Consider the following 15,176-nt stretch of genomic DNA (forward strand, 5'->3'; position numbering starts at 1 on the left):
AAACTAAGAAACTTGGCACACATAGTAGAAATCTAGATGGTTCTTTTAATGGACAGACTATCCTTTAAAGGAGGTCCTAAAATTGTAGAGATCACAGTCCCCGCTAGGTTCACCATCCCTCCCGGCAGGAAATATTGTGAGAGGGGGTTTAAGTGTAAAGCAAACTTGTAACAAGAGTGGCTGGCGTCAGTCTAAGCAAGAGGTACAACAGGGAGGTTGTGCACATCCAGAAATGTGGAGTTCCACAACTCTCAACTAGCTTGTGGGAAAGCGTAGGGCTGCTTTTCTGTTGACTAAAGCTATGAAAGAACTGAAAACTGTGGCTCACCAGGAAAACAATCACTGTCCCCCAAGACACTAGCTCTGAGGACCTGAGAGGAAGCAACACCCTTGGATCTGCTGTCCCTTGTCTAAGAATGGCAATCATCCAGTAAGAGATCACCCTTGGCTTTCAGGACAACAGATTTCAGGCACTTTTAATAACCTGTGCAACCATTGCCACTATTTTCTTACCCAATTCCTTTTCGGCTCCAGCCGGTCCTGCCAGTCACCTTATACAACTTACCCTCACTGGCTTTTTACATTTCAGAATTAAGAAACATCATACAGCAAACAAAGGGTTGACTTACAAAAGCTTGTTTGCACATTGTTTTAGGAATTCAAAACACATTTCCCAGAGAAACAATGCAGACAAGCCACAAAGGCAGATGGTTCCCTTCCTTCTGCCCCTACCCAAAAGTTTAGCCTGTGATGTTCTGAAAGCACAGCATTATTTCACCATTAAATTGTTCCTGAAATAATACCTTTTGAGTCATAATTCAGAAGGCCTAAATGAATTTTATGGTGGCTTTATATGTGACCCCAAAGTTCTCTGTACTCTACATGCTCTTCCCTTGAACCTGGCTCTGATGACTTGACCAAAAGAATAGGGCAGAAAGGATGCTGTGCCAGTTAATTTTGTTATTGTAGAATTACTCGGATACCAAAACCAGACAGATAGTACTAAAAAGTCCCAAGGACCAATATCCCTAATAAATATGGATGCAATAATCCATACAAAATATTAGTAAATAGAATTCCGCAATAGAAAACTATATACCATGATCAAGTGAGATTTTTTTTCCCAGGAGTGCAAGGCTGCTTTAATATCTAAAAATGAATATAATCTACCATGTTAACATACTAAATAAAAATCACATGGTCATATCAAGGGGTAGGGGAAGCATTTGACAAAATTCAACACTCATTATGATTAAACTCTCAGAAAAATAGGAATAGAAGAAAACTTTCCCAATTTGATGAGCATCCACAAAAAGTCCAGGCTCCCTACATGGTCTTCCTGGTAACATGGGAGTGGGGGACTTTCACAGGCTGGCAGGAATGGAAATCTTGGCTCCCTACTTAGTCTTCTCTGACGGTGCCCCATTCATTGTGGGGGCTGGGCTCCTCATTAGCCTGGTGGTCTAGGCACCCCATCTGGCGTTGGCGGATGGAGATGGGGCCACAGATTTTCTGTGGTGTTTAGATGGAGTAAAGCAGATGTTGCTTACAGGTTTTCTTTTTTAAATTTGTATAAACTTAAGTATAAGTATAATTTTGTTATGTCAATATATTGCATAGTTGTGACGTCTGGGCTTTTAGGACACCCATCACCCAAATAATGTGTACTATACCCATTAAGTAATTTCTCATCACACACCTGCCTCCCATTCCCTACCCTCCTGAGTCTCCAATGTCCATCATTTCACAATTTGTCCTAGTTTATACATTATTTAGTTCCCACTTATAAATGAAAACATGTGGTGTTTGATTTTGTTTCTGTGTTATTTCACTTAAGATAATGGCCTTCAGTTCCATCCATGTTGCTTCAAAAGACATGACTTCATTTTTTTTTGGCTGAGTAGTATTCCATCATATATGTGTACCACATTGTCTTTATCCAATCATCTGCTGATGAACACTTAAATTGATTCTATATTACTGTTATTGCGAATAGCGCTGTGATAACATATGAGTGCAGGTATCATTTTTATACAATGATTTCTTTTCCTCTGGGTAGATACCCAGTAGCGGGACTGCCGGATCAAAGGGTAATTCTATTTTTAGTTCTTTGCCATATCTCCACACTATTCTTCATAGAGGTTGTACAATTTACATTCTCACTGACAGTGCGCCTGAAGGTTTTGTGTCTTGCCGAGGCTTAGTTCTCTGGCCAGAGAGAGCAGGTTTTGAGGGGGGCCTTTCTTGCCTGAGCCTGTTGGTATTTCTGGGTGGCTCACTTCTTTAGCTCTGACTCTGGAATATGAATCAAAAAGAGAGTCCTGGGACTTACCACTAGGTCGGGGTTCCTGGCCCATCTGCCTCTTTCTCTTCACCTTTCAGAGGCTTCTTACGTTTGCTTTGCAAACAATGTCCCAGATTTCAGTTGCTTTTAGCAGGATGGATAGGGATAGATAGATAGTCCGTCTATTCTATCTTCCTGGAAGCAGACACCTGATATTTTTGGATATCTGGATTCTGCCTCATACTTTATTATTTGACTGGATATGGAATTCTAGTATGCACTTTAGAATCTGAAGGTTTTGTTGCACTAACTTCTTCCCTTCCAGCATTGCCTTCTGATTTTTTTTTTTTTTTTTTTTTTTTTTTTTTTTTTTTTTTTTGAGACGGAGTCTCGCTCTGTCGCCCAGGCTGGAGTGCAGTGGCGCGATCTCGGCTCACTGCAAGCTCCGCCTCCCGGGTTCACGCCATTCTCCTGCCTCAGCCTCCCGAGTAGCTGGGACTACAGGCGCCCACAACCGCGCCCGGCTAATTTTTTGTATTTTTAGTAGAGACGGGGTTTCACCGTGGTCTCGATCTCCTGACCTTGTGATCCGCCCGCCTCGGCCTCCCAAAGTGCTGGGATTACAGGCTTGAGCCACCGCGCCCGGCCAACCTTCTGATTTTTTTTAATGGGATCTTCTCTCCCTCCTGCTCTCTCTGTGTCACTCTCAACCTTCAGGATGTTTTTTTTTTCTCTCTCTCTAGAATCCCAAAATGTCATGAAGGTGTCCTTGATATGTATGTTTCTCCTTTCTTTTGTGGGGTACTCTTAAGGCTCCTTTAACCTGGAGACACATGCCTCGGGAGTAGAGAATTGTTCCACTGCTTATTCGACAGGTTCTTTTCCTTTATGTTTTTCAGCCTTCCTGGAACTCTGAACAGTCAGCTGTTGCATCTTCTAGAAGAGAAGATGCCTCTAGGTTTCTTTTCTCTATTTTTCTGCTTCTTTTTTGTCTATTTATTTTACTTTCCCAAAGAGTCCTTTAATCTTCTAATCTTTCTCTACAATATTGATACGGTCATAATGTATACATCCCTCACCCCAAATTCCTATGTTGAAATCCTCACTTTTAAGCTTATGACATTACAAGGCGAAGTCTTTGGGAGGTGATTTCACGAATGATATTAGGGTCCTTGATTTTAAAAAAACCCAAGGGAGAGGCCAGGAACAGCGGCTCATGCCTGTAATCCAAACAGTTTGGGAGGCCGAGGTGGGCAGATCAAGAGGTCAGGAGATCGAGACCATCCTGGCTAACACGGTGAAACCCCGTCTCTACTAAAAATACAAAAATTAACTGGGCCTGGTGGCACATGCTTGTAATCCCAGCTACTCGGGAGGCTGAGGAAGGAGAATCACTTGAACTCAGGAAGCGGAGGTTGCAGTGAGCCGAGATTGTGCCACTGCACTCCAGCCTGGGCGACAGAGGCAGACTCTGTCTTAAAAAACCCAAAAAACTAACAAACAAACAAATAAAACCAAGGGAGATACCTCTCCATTTTCACCACGAAGGACACAGCAAGAAGATGCTGCCTGTGAACCAGACAGAGGGTCTTCGCCAGCCACCAAAAGTGCTGATGCCTTGATCTCGGATTTCCCAGCCTCCAGAGCTGTGAGAAATAGATTTGTGTTTTTTATAGCCACCCAGTTTCTGACATTTTGTTACAGCAGCTAGAACAAACTAAGCTTTTGGCTATCACATTTTTTATTTCTCAGACTTCCTTCATCTTATCTGATTTTTTCCGTTTTGCACAGTATCACATGTTTAAAACAGAACAACTTGCCTTGGGTCATCTTTTTTCCTGTTCCCTTGTGTGTGTTTGTTTGGGGTTTGTGTGGTTACCTGTTTTTGGTCTATCGTTCGTGTTGGCTAAGGATGACCACCTACCTGGTCATCCTTAGCCATCTGTTCACAGTGGACATGGAGGAACGGGAAAGCTGGATGGAGAGTGAGCTGTGTATCTTGTACCTGCCCTTCCAGATTCCATCCTCTTCTGCTCTACTCTGCCCTGGAGGCTGATCTGCGTGGCAGCATCACCAGAGCTTCTTTACACTCCGGACTCTGGTGGATTCAGCCAATGAGGGGCACTGGCAGGAGGTCAGACATGGAGAGGAGAGAATGTCTACGGAATTCGTGTCCCAGAACCCTCCCCACTGAGCTGTGATTTGGCAGTGGCTGCATTCCTCTTTTGAAGATGACAGTCCCTGTGGTTGTCCCTGTCTGATAGCCTTAGCCTTTCTTCGCTTCTGGGAAATAATCACAGCTCCGCTCTGCTGCTCACCCCAGGGACTTCACGGTCCCTTGCGGTTTCTCTCACCATACCTTTCCTCTACCAATAGCTTCCTCATTAAACTCTTTTCTCCCCACCTCTGAGACTGCGATCTGTATTTCTTGCCAAGCCCTGATCATAACAGAAACTTCATGTGCTTGCCTGTCAGCTAGTGGACTTCATGGCAGCATGGCTGGCCTCTTCACTGGTACACATAGAGTATACCTGTGTTGGTCTGCTGGGGCTGCCAGAGTACAGTCCCGCAGACTGGGCAGCTTAAATGACAAAAACTTATTTTCTCACAGTTCTGGGAGCTGGAAATGTGAGATCCAGGTGCCAGCATGATAGATTTCTTCTGAGGCCTCCCTCCTTGGCTCACAGATGGCTGCCTTCTCCCTGCGTCTTCAGGCGATGGTTCTTCAGTGCACATCTGGTGTCTCTATGTCCAAATTTCCTCCTCTCATAAGGACACCAGTCATGTTGGATTTCAACACTTTTTCTCGTGGCTTCATTTTAACTTAATCACCTCTTTAATGGCCCCATCTCTGAATATGCCAATTCTGAAGTACTGGGAGTTAGGATTTCAACTCACGAATTTTAGAAGACACAGCTCAGCCCATAACAGTTCTTATCTGGAGTTGTTTCTGTGGATAAGTTAAGCATGATGGGGTTTGTCTCTTCAAAAGAATCCTCTAACCCGTGGTTTGATAAGTGCATGCTGGGCTGCAGGTCTTTGGGAATAGGTCAGAGGAAAGGGCCAGGAAAATGGCCCCATTGTTCATGATGAAAAATTTCAAAGAATCCCTCTATAGTCGACCCTCCTGCTGGTCTGCACCCTCCTCTGTGTGTACAGAATCCTAAAATAGCTTGGTTCACTGTCTCCAGAGAATAAACTGACCTCCTGTTTTTGGGGAGAGGGAGACCTGGGATCAGAGAGGCACCCACTGCATCCTCTCTCAGCCTGTCCTTCACCACTGCCCTTGTAGTATCGTGCCTTTGGAACAAGGGCTATTGTGGGTTTCTATAGGATGCACCAGCTGACTTCTTGCGGCTACTCTTCTCCATAGCCACTTAGTTTATGTTTTTTTCTGCCTTTCTGCCTAGGCATGTTACCACCAGTTCATCCATAAATTCCTATAGGGAGAGAATTTAGACTAGCAGATATTCAGCCTTGGAGGAGGCTATTTGTAGATATTAGCTGTTTCTCTTCTAAAGCATCTGTGTTAGTTCATTCTCACACTGCTACGAAGAAATACCCAAGACTGGGTAATTTTTAAAGAAAAGAGGTTTCATTGACTCACAGCTCTACATGGCTGGGGAGGCCTCAGGAAACTTGCGATCATGGCAGAAGGCACCTCTTCACAGGGCAGCAGAAGAGAGAATGAGTGCCAGCAGGGGAAATGCCAGATGCTTATAAAACCATCGGATCTTTTAGGAACTCACTCAATATTGTGAGAACAGCATGGGGAAACTGCCTCCATGATTCAATTTCCTCCCCCCAGGTCCCTCCCATGATACTTGGGGATTATGGGAACTACAATTCAAGAAGAGATTTGAGTGAAGACATAGCCAAACCACATTAATATTATTCTAGGAACGGCTTCTTCTTTATGTTCTTTGTCCTTATTATATTTTGTTTCTTTCTTTACCATCATCATAGTCATTTGGAGAGGAAGTGAAGACAAAGGTTTGGGGTCAGTCTGCCATGTTTCATCAGAGGCTCACATAGAATTTACTCTGCACAGTCCCACAGTCCCTTCCACCCACTAAAAAAATGGCCTCAGCTTACTGGTATCCAAGCCTATATAACAAATTCTAACAGAGGGGCTGAATTTCAGATTCTTTTGGTATCGGTTATTTCTGTTCATATTTCTTAGCATAAGGCAAATGTTTTTTGCCTTGAAGAATTTCATTATTTAATAATCAGCTTCCCTGAAAACCTGGAAAGAATTCAAGAACTTTAATTGTATACCACATTCTAAAAATCTTCCTTGCAAGCATAGGTGTTGTATGCCTTCTGCTCAGGACCACCCCTTTTTATTATTGTAATTTAAATAACTTTTTTTTTTTTTTAGAATAGCATTAGGTTTACAGAAAAGTTCCAAAGATAGCACAGAAGGTTCCTGGATGTCCCTCTTCGGTTTCTTTGATTGTTAGCAGCTCCATTACCGGGTACATTGTTGTTACAACTAGCAACCAATATCAGCACTTTACTATTAACTAAATCCATATGTTATTCAGATTTCAACAGTTTTTCCTTCATGTCCTTTCTCTGTTCCAGGATCATACCCATGATACGAGATTACATCTCGTCTTTGTGCCTCTTGTTTTGTTTGAGACAGAGTCTTGCTCTGTTGCCCAGGCTGGAGTGCAATGGTGCAATCATGGCTCACTGAAGCCTCAAATTCCTGGCCTCAAGCAATTCTCCCCACTTGGCTTCCCAAGTGGCTGGGACTACAGGCATGCGCCACCACACCAGGCCCCTCCGGCTTCTTGAGGCTTTTTTGGTCTGTGACCATGTTTTAGACTTCCCTTGGTTTTGATGACCATCATAGTCTTGAGGAGTCCTGGTAAGGCATTGTGTGGAATGTCCGTCCTTCTGGGTTTGTCTGACATATTTCTGATGGTTGGACTGGGGGTTTGGGAGAAGACCACAGAAGTGAAGTATCACACCCTCACAGCGTATGGAAGGCACATAATCGGCATGACTTCTTGCCAGGGAGTGGTAGGTTTTATCAGCTTCAAAGCTACTTTCCCCCTTTCCACATTCTGCTCTGTGGAAGTGCGTAAGTGCTGCCCCCACTCAAGGGGTGGGGAGTTAAGGCTATGCCTCTTTGAATAGTTGCCCCCTTTTTGATTTTTACAAAATGACAAATGATTGCAATGGCCCGAGCCTATCCATAGATGCGTAGATACTCCACTGTATGTTTGTGCAAACACATCCTCAATTAAAGACAAAAGCCAACTTGTCCTCTGCTCCCCCTTACATCCTTCCTCCTCAGATAAAACAATTGTCTCCTCTTCTCAGAAACCACGTCTCTGACCTCATGACAATAGGCTTTCCTACAAGAAAGCAGGCCCATGTTAGGCAGTCTCTTGGGGGGTCGAAAGGGCCAAATATGTACTTAGATGTGGATTTCAGAGAGCGGTTAGGTATGTAGATGTGTTTGTTTGAACTAAGCCACATGCTCTGGCATGAAGACACGAAGATGTCACATTACAGACCTGGCACAGTGTGCAGAGGAGTGAAGGCACCCTGCCTCGGTCGCCTTTGTACCCTGGGCAGATCTGTTTTCAATTGTGCAGGACGTGGAGAGCATTTCTTGGCACTTCCCCCACCCCCAGGCTCTTCAGAGGACTAATGAAATAAGTGTGCAGAAAGTTCTACACGCTCCTTGGAAGAAAGAAAAAGCCTGATGCTGAATGATTGCTGCTTCTCATGATGCCAACCACCTCTCCCTGAGCCACATCCGCAGAGCCTCACTTTCTGCGGATGGGAGGAAACCATGAGCTCTAAGTAAAGGAGTGGATTTTCCTTTAGCACTAGCCAATGTGAGTGTGAAAGGCTGCAGGAAAACCACAACACCGCCTTCACCGACTCAGCAGCCCCAGGAGCTCACTTCCCCTTCACTGCACACCCAGGAGTCACTGGTTCCCTAACCACCGCCAGCTTGCACAGGCTGTGGCTCTTTTTTTTTTTTTTTCATTTCCTTCATTTCACTGAAGGGAGTTGTGGCATATGAATATTTGGGGTGTCCTTTTGCTCTTTGGCCTGGTTTATTACTATTCCACACACCTGCAGTTTATACCAAGAGGAATAAGCACAATAGTTCTCAAGTTATTCTTGGAATTACACACAAAATTTAGATGGTTTTGAATGTCCTGGTCGTGGTGGACCCACTTAGTTTGAATTAAATGATCACTGACTATAAAAGCATCGCTGGTTCGTGGTGAAAATTATAAACTACAAACAGATTAAAAGGAGCTGGAATCCAATCTCCAGTTCATTTACTCATTCATTCATTCACGTAAGATAAGCTGAGCTTGCCTACTTGTTCAGCAAACCTGAGGGCCCTGGGGACAAAGAATAGAGGGGCAGGCAGCCCTGTAGAGCTTATTTTAAAGGAGACCGAGCAGAGGACTGTGCGTGGGGCACAATGCATGCAAATGGTTAACACTCAGGCTCCACACACTGCTTCCAGAAACACACCCAGGAAAAGGTGAGGCCCACTGCTGAGTTCACAGTTGGCCTACTTACAGAAAGACTCGGGGTTACTTTTATAAAGAAAGCAAAGAGGCTATATCCCTTCCAAACAAATCCCAGATGGACTGAGACCCTTTTCTGTTAAATAAACATGTCCAGAATTTAGGAAGTGCAAGGCGAAGCACTTACAGGGAGATCTGAAGCTGCCGAGGGTGAGGGGGAGCAGTGAGCTGAGGACCACATCACATGAGCTATCTGACACTGGCCTGTGTGCTGGACCCTTTGGGGAAAATCGCTGTGCCACTAGAATTTGGAACTCACTTTGGACACTAGAATTGCAGACACAATAGAATCTGTTTTAGCGCTCTAAGATGGTCACCTGTAAGACATGAGATTTGCTTTTAATTTTATTTAAAGTATATATCAAGCTACTGCCATGACATTTGCTTCTTATTTCAGTGGTTGGGGTACCCATTTATATTATAATAAGCAAATAAACACTATACAGTGCAAAGAAAAGTGTGTATACGTGCGAGTCGTGTGATCATGTTTGGGTGTATGTATGATTGTGGGAATAGTAGAGTTTCCAGGTTTAGCAAATAAAAGGATGTTCAGTTAAATTTGAATTTCCAATAAACAACAAATAGTTTTTTAGTATAAGTAATGTCCCAAATTTTGCATGGGACATATCCACACTCAAAAAGTATTCATCGTTTAACTGAAATTCAATTTAACTGAGCATCTCATACCAGGATTTTACCTGGCAATCCTCACCAGTGTAAGTGTGTGGAGTTGTGTCAGCATTGTATGAGTGTGTGAGTGTGTGCATGCACATGGCAGAGCCGGGGGAGGGCAGGGGGGCATATGTGAGGACTGTGGGTGAAGGTGCCACCACCAACCTGAAGGATGTCGCCTGACCTCATTCTTCATCCTATCCTCCAGAAAGAAACAAGACCAATCACAAATCATACATTGTAAGTTGTGATAATTTCCAAAGGTTTTACACATATTAAATGCATAAGCTTCAAAAACTTTTATGACTTTGTTAAAAAGCATTAGCATCAGGAAACATCTGGTCTAGTGAATTTTCAACTCAGGGATTGATTGACTCTGAAAGACTTTTCTCCTAGGCTCAGAGTCCCTGAAACATCACTTCCTCTCTTACTACATATATGAATAACTATTTTTAAATAATAATTTCCACTTCATCAATTTAACACCTGGGGCTGGGCACAGTGGCTCATGCCTATAATTCCGGCATTTTGGGAGGTTGAGGTAGGAGGATTGCTTACGGCTAGGAGATCAACCTGGACAACATAGTGTGGCATAGTCTCTACAAAAAAATAGGCTGTGGTGGAAGGATCACTTAAGCTCAAGAGACCAAGCCTACAGTGAACCATGATCACACCAGTGTACTCCAGCCTGGGACATAGAGAAAGACCCTGTCTCAAATAATAATAATAATAATAATTCAATACCGGAGAAAATTATTTTTAAAAATTCCGAAATGCAGTGACCGCATTATGTAAGGAAAAATATTTATGAAATAGAAAACAATTGCAAATACCTAAGTGTCCTAAGAAAGGATGCCGAATTCATTATGGTCCATTCACACAGTGAAATAGTATGCTGCCGGTAAAGCAATGTTCATGAGAGTTCTGTTCTGTGCAGACTAAACGCAAACTGAAAAACAACAGGCAAAAATGCACTCACAAAATGATATGTCTGTGCATATGAAGTGTATGAAAATGGAGGTAGAGAAAGAAAAAAACATGTATTGTTACTAAGGTAGAAAAACAAATCACATGCAGTAAAATTTTGGTAGAAACTTTTTGTGAGTTTAAAAGAGTTTTTTGGTTTTTTTATGCTTTTTATAACAAATATGTATTACTTTCAAAATTGGAGATAAAATTTTGGAAGCAAAATAAGCCTACAGAAAAATGTGCTTTTCATGGTTGTGATATGTGTAGCAGGCCGCTGAGACCCGGATCCCTGAGACCACGTTCACCTGTGGCTTCATGGGAAGCCTTGGGAGCTCTTATAGAGAGAGAAGCCAAGACTAGCTGTCACAGCTCTGACCCTGAGAAAAATGTTTCATGGACTTCTATGTAGGCAAGTCAGATGCCCTGGGGTCTACCTGCCAGCACCGAGACAGTGCCTAGCGGCAAAGGGCATAGTCACTGTTTAGGCCACGGACTTGAGAGACAAATGTCTTGCTTTTAGCCAGTAATGGCTAAGTGGTGGCTGTCACCCTTGCATGTGGGATAGCATTGGCTTATGGAACTTCAGTCAAACATACAAGTCCACATGCCCTGGGAGAAGGACCTAGAAATCAGACCAGCCCCTCAAAACTATTGAAGTGAAGGATTTATTTCCACTGGCTCTCTCACCCGTTGCCTTCATGCTCTTGTGTATAGGACTCTAGCTTGTTGGCTTCTGTGTCTCCCATTTCTTTGTTTTCCTCCTGCCTTAATGCAGAAGTGCACTTGAAGATGGGTGTGTTTGCTCCGAGATAGTCCATGAGATCTCCAAGCCAGGGGATAGTCAACGGAAGAGCAGAGGCCTGGGGCTGTGTGGGTGTCTGGGCGCAAGTGAGGGTTTATGCAGAGCAGTAAAAACCACTGACCCTTCAGAATCGGTGAGCTCAAAAGTGACTATCTTAAAAACCAAAAGGAGAATATTGTATTAAACTCTGCCATAGGGCATGGCTCCATGTACACAGATCTGGGTACACTCCTTGCGGAAGTCACTTTCTGTCTCGTCAACATTCATTCTTCCCTCCCCTGTTTGAGAAGGCTTTGGGGGTGGGGCCTGACTGGTCTCAGTCCTTGAGGACACCCATCCCATCCCACTCTGCCTCTCCCATGGTGGTTCCCTCTATAAGTCCTGGTTCAAGAATGGACACATAACCCAGTTTGGTCAAAGAGACGTGAGATCACGGCCCCTGGAAAAGAGACTCTCCTCTTTGGACAGTGAGGTATGTGAGTGTGAAGGTTATAACTGCTGCAACCTTGCAGGGAAGGAAGCCAGCGGGCTGTGGGATGAAGCTGGCAGGACAGATGATGTCTTAGATCCAGTTGTTAAACCAACGTGGAAGGGCCTTCTGATCTCTGGGCTTTCTAGGTGTTTCTTATTGTTTCTAAAAACAATGTCTCTTTTATTGTTCAAACTGGTTTGCATGTGGTTTTCAGTCATTTACACAGAAAACCTCTTAATTGGTTTCCACGGGGTTATATTTTCCACAAGCATCAGTGAGAGTAATGGAGAATAATGAAAGTGTTGGATAAATAATAAGAATTGGGAAATTGCTGGAAAATCCAGGGTCTCTAGTTATCGGAGAGACATCAAGAAAATACTGACAAATAGAGCTCGGGAAGGCCATAGAGGGAAGGTTCTCATACTCACACGCCTGATTAACGAAAGTATCACAAAAGACTGCAAAAAAACACAACCTTCCCCAAAGGCCATTACAGTCTTACCCCAAAAATACTTCAGCACAGACATCTGACCAGCAACTGCCTGTCCATCCTCGGACTGGTGTCACCCTTGTTAGTGATCTTTGTAGCCAAGGATGATTATTTCAAAACAATCATGTAATCTTCATTGTTTTTTCCCCTTAAAAAGTCTTTGTCTTCCTTTACCTTCCTGATTAGGCAAACGGTTTACTATGCACACATATCCCCATTGCAATGCTTTATTCTCAAATAACCTTTTTTTTAGTGAGCCTCTCTCTTCTTATTATTTAGGTCAACACCACAAATAAATCATTTTCCCCAAATGACGTAGCTCAGTGGCTAAGTTCAAATCACAACTTGCAAAAAGGTGTGGTATGAGGTGACTGAGTTTGGAAGCTGAAGACAGCCCTAGAAGAAACTATGTATTTGGTTGCTCCACCAAATGAAGCCAGCTCACACTCTTCCTCCCTGTCTTCCCCCTTCATTTATCTCCATCTCGGAAGCCAAAAATGTAGCTTCCAGAGTCAGACTGTCCTGGACAGATCTTGGCTTCTCCACTTACCAGCCAAAGACCTGGGAGAATTCCAGAGAAGGTCCCTTTCTGTCCTGCTGACTCCACGTGGGACTCATGCCCATCCTTCAGCCATCCTTATGGGAGGGAGTGGCACAGACCCATTGATAAGGACAAACTGACTCAATCACTGTGGCAAATGAAGTGGATCTGTTACCCCAACTGGCTGAGACCAACCTTTTAAAAACAGAGGGTCTGGCAAGCACCACGCTTTTGAGGGTTGGCCATTGTCATTTCTGCTTCTTACCCACCTAGGCAGGCTGTTTTATTCATGTCCTGTCTCATAATGAATTATTGTTATTTCACATCATGATGAATATTCAAATGAATATTGATAATGAGGGTGTGGCCTCCCCATTTGACAATTTCTTTGGTAGTAGGAGCTGGAACCTTGGTCTGAGGAGTGGAGAGGGTCTCATTTTATTCTTTGGAAGGAGAAAAAAGAAAATGGAGACCAAGTGATCAGAACCTGCCCTCCCAAATATTTTCTCCCGTTCTGTGGATTGTCTCCTCACTTTGTTGATTATTTCCTTTGCTGTGCAGAAGCTTTTTAACTTGATGTGATCCTATTCAATCATGTTTTTGCTTTGGTTGCCTGTGCTTGTGGGGTATTAAGAAATTTTTGCCCTGACCAACATTCTGGAAACTTTCTCCAATGTTTTTTGTAGTAGTTTCATAGTTTGAGGTCTTAGATTTAAGTCTTTAATTCACTTTGATTAGATTTTTGTATATGGCAAGAGGTACGCATCTAGTTTCATTCTTTTGCATATGTATATCCAGTTTTCCCAGCACCATTTATTGAAGAGGCTGTCCTTTCCCCAGTGTATACTCTTGGCATCTTTGTCAAAAATTAGTTCACTCATTTTTGTAGGTGTGTAGGTTTGCTTCCGGGTTCTTTATTTTGTTCCATTGGTCTACATGTCTGTTTTTATGCCAGTATGTTTGGGCTACTATAGTTCTGTAGTATAATTTTAAGTCAGGAAATGTGATTCCCCCAGTTTTGTTCTTTTTGCTCAGCACAGCTTTGGCTATTCTGGATCTTGTGTGATTCCATAAAAATTCTAGGATTTTTTTTCTATTTCTGTAAAGAATATCACTGGTATTTTCATAGAAATTGCACTGAATCTATAGATTGCTTTGCTTAATATAGACATTGATTCTTCCAATTCATGAACATGGAATATCTTTCCATTTTTTGGTGTCCTCTTCCATTTCTTCCATCAGTATCTTATAGTTTTCATTGTAGAAATCTTTCACTTTTTTGGTTAACTCTTAGGTGTTTAATTTTATTTGTGTCTGTTGTAAATGGATTACTTTTTTAAAATTTCTTTTTCAGATTTTTCATTGCTGGCATATAGAAATGCTGTTGATTTTTGTGTGTTGATTTTGTTTCCTGCAACTGTACTGAATTTGTTTATCAGTTCTAATAGTTTTTTGGTGGCATCTTAGTTTTTCCAAATAGAAGTTTGGAATATGTTTCATATTCAAACAAGGGTAATTTGACTTCTTCCTTTCCAATTGGCATGCCCTTTATTTCTTTCTCTTGTCTGATTACTCTGGCTAGGACTTCCAGTACTATGTTGAATAACAGTGGTAAAAGTGGGTGTCCTGGTCATGTTCTACATTGAAGAGGAAAAGCTTTCAGTTTTTCCCTATTCAGTATAATACTGGCTGTGGGTCTGTCATACATGGCCTTTATTATGTTAAGGTATTTTCCTTCTATACCCAGGTTTTTTGATGGTTTTTATCATGAAGAGATGTTGAAATGCTTTTTTAACATCAGTTGAAATGGTCGTATGGATTTTGTCCTTCATTCTATCTACATGATGTATCACATTGATTGACTTTCACTGAACCATCCTTGCATCCCTGGGATAAATCATTTGGTCATTATAAATGATCTTTTTAATGTATGGTTGGATTTATTATGCTAGTGTTTTGTTGAGAATTTTTGCATCAATATTTGTCAGAAATGTTGACTTGCAGTTTTCTTTTTCTTTTTTTCTGTGTGTGTATGTGTGTGTGTGTGTTTGTGTGTGTGTGTGTGTGTGTTTTAATGTGTTTTTGTCTGGTTTTGGTATCAGGGTAATACTGGCCTTGTAGAATGCATTTAGAAGTATTCCCTCCTCCTCTATTTTATGGAACAGCTTGCGTAGGATTGGTATTAGGTTTTTTGCTTTTTTTTTTTTTTTTAATATTTGAAAGAATTTAGCAGTGAAGCAGTGAAGCATCAGTTCCTAAGCTTTTCTTTACTGGATGACTTAATTATAGCACTGATCTCACTACTTGCTGTTAGCCTTTTCAGGTTTTGGATTTGTTCATGGTTTGACCTTGGTAGGTTGTATGTGTCTAGAAA

This window comes from Macaca thibetana, chromosome 10 (assembly GCF_024542745.1).
Source record: "Macaca thibetana thibetana isolate TM-01 chromosome 10, ASM2454274v1, whole genome shotgun sequence".
Taxonomy (NCBI): Eukaryota; Metazoa; Chordata; class Mammalia; order Primates; family Cercopithecidae; genus Macaca; species Macaca thibetana.